At 43.9% G+C, this 2416-nt stretch overlaps 1 protein-coding gene across 1 annotated transcript in view; it reads left to right on the top strand.

The window, feature by feature from the left end:
- The window catches only part of tiam2a (TIAM Rac1 associated GEF 2a), a 49316-nt gene that overhangs the window by 35914 nt on the left and 10986 nt on the right, over positions 1-2416 (top strand). The gene's annotated exons all lie outside the window — the stretch shown is intronic.

Here is a 2416-nt window from a genome sequence, read left to right as displayed (position 1 = left end):
TCGGCTTCTTTTTTCTGACTCCCCCCCCCTCTCATTGTGACATGCTTTCTTCCCCCCCGACGTGCGTCGTTGACAACAATCTGTCCCACATTAATAACAGTCATGTTTTATTTTCAGTGGTGTGTGCTGTTCGGCTGCAGCTCCAACGTCTCATTTTTATGAGACTGCAGTGTGAACATGAGCCCAAGTCCTGTGTAAATGTGATTAGAATTTACTTTGCACATGAGCAGTGGTGCATGACACACACACACACACACGCTGAGACAGACACACATTTAAAGACTGTGTCCAGGTCTCCTGGTTCTTGGAGCCTGTAGTGGAATGACATGACAGATATGACTGTTATCTGTCTCCACAGGGTCGTGTGCCCCACCTCCACCCCCCTGAGCCCCCTCCCCAAACTGAAAACACCAATGGCCTTTTGATGAATAAGTTGTTCTGATATCCTTCAACCTCCGTGTTACCTTTGGGCAATCTCACTCCCGTCTGCCTGCCTGGCACAATATTGACTTTTCCCAGAATGTCTATCAGCGAGGCTGTGTGTGTGTGTGATGATGTGTGTGTAGCAGCATCATCAGTGTGTGAAGCAGAATCTGTCATCCTTTCATTACTCTTTCTTCAGATCTTTCACACTCCGCACCGTAGCATTAGCGGTGTCCGTGGCGGTAGCGTTCCGTAACGAGCCGGTTGATTGGGTCACAGTCTTTAATGGGAATGTCAGTCGTCTGTGGTCTTAACCTGGGGTGGCGGCCGACACCAGAAGAAAGCTGAGTGACTCAGGAAAGCTCTCACACTCATCTGAGTGTGGGTGTATGTGTGTGTGTGTGTGTGTGTGTGTTACGAGGCCCTGCTGCGTCAGAATGGTGGCTTTATCGATCATGACTTGGTTCCGCACAGACTTCCAGAGAGGGAGTTGCACTTGAATGCTTAATGCTGATGCAATATTTTCAACACACACACACACACACACATGGAAAACGCTGAGCAGCTGCTCCGCCTGTAATATCGGCCACTGCACCGCGCTCTTGTTGCAACGCTGCTGATTTAAACTGACTACTGCTGGCACATGGTCCTGTGCTGTGTGTATGTGTGGACCAGCTTCACACTATAACCTCACACCAGGTTATTTATCTGGACTAAGCAGGACTGGTCATCACTGGTCATCACTGGTCATCACTGGTCATCACTGGTCTATTTTTAACACAGACGTCATAATGAATGGCTCCAGTTCTGTGGTTTAGTAAAACTTGGTGCAGCTGATGGATCAGTTCACTGTTGAATAATGACATGTAATAATGACGAGTTCTTCTGTCAGAGTGACGTAGAAGTCATTGGTGATTGTGTTTTTATACCTTTCATAGGTAAAACAAATTTGTTTAGAGCGGTTAATGTCAGTAAGTGTTTTGACAACTACCGTAATTTCTGGACTACTGAGCGCACCTGAATATAAGCCGCACCCGCTAAATGTAAAAAAAAACAAAAAACATTATTGTACATATGTAAGTCGCACTTCTCTATAAGCCGCAGGTGTCCATGTTGTAACATGGAGTATTTACACAAAGATTTTTTTTTTCACTTTTAATTAAATAATTTTTTTTTTCCCCCCAACGGTACCTGTAACACGGCTAGTTACACGTTAGCTCTTTCCTGCGTCGTAGCCCTGACTGTAGCTGGAATGCACAGGCTGGAGACTTAGTGATCCGCTCTAGAGCTGAAGCTAACATTAGCTCCGCGGCTAATCACTAGCGGTATGAACTTCAGAGCCGCAGAGTTCAAGCGTGTGAAAAAAAGTATTTTTTTACGGTAGTTTCCAGTGGGAAACAGACATTTTGGCAAAATAACAAATTTAAAGATAAACCCAGTTTTAGAACCTCTTAATAAATTACAACGATACAAACTTCCTTTAAATGCTGCTCTAATGCCCCACCCTGTGATTTTAAAGAGTTCATAGATATAAAACACACATTATTGTTTCCTATAAATATAAATCTCTCTCTCCGTCAAGCTTTTAGAGCACGTTATAAATTCAGCCTTGGAGTCTTAGCTGCAAAATGATTGTAATGAATGCATCTTGGTGCTAGCACTGAGCCATTAGCCAATCAGGATTGACTATGATGGTGATGATGACAATACTGGTCAGGGTTCTGTTATTCTCTAGAGCTCTACACCAGCCAACATCCTGGTCTGTGAAGATTCTCATTCTTCCAGGTCATGTTATCCAAAGAGTTTAGTTGTAAATAACTGGACTTGGTCATTTAGTTTTTTAACTGAGGAACTTCATCAGTTACTGGAACTCAAACCGGAAACTGATGAAGTTCCTCAGTAGAGGATGAATTCCAGTTGCTTACAACTAAAGTGTATGGGCACCCAACATCCTGTAGGTGGGGTCGATCAACAAGAACTAGGAATCTAACAA

This window comes from Cynoglossus semilaevis, chromosome 1, assembly GCF_000523025.1.
Source record: "Cynoglossus semilaevis isolate Cse_v1.0 chromosome 1, Cse_v1.0, whole genome shotgun sequence".
NCBI classification, from domain to species: Eukaryota; Metazoa; Chordata; class Actinopteri; order Pleuronectiformes; family Cynoglossidae; genus Cynoglossus; species Cynoglossus semilaevis.
Note: the sequence above shows the minus strand (reverse complement) of the source record. Positions and strands in the feature narration are given on the sequence as shown.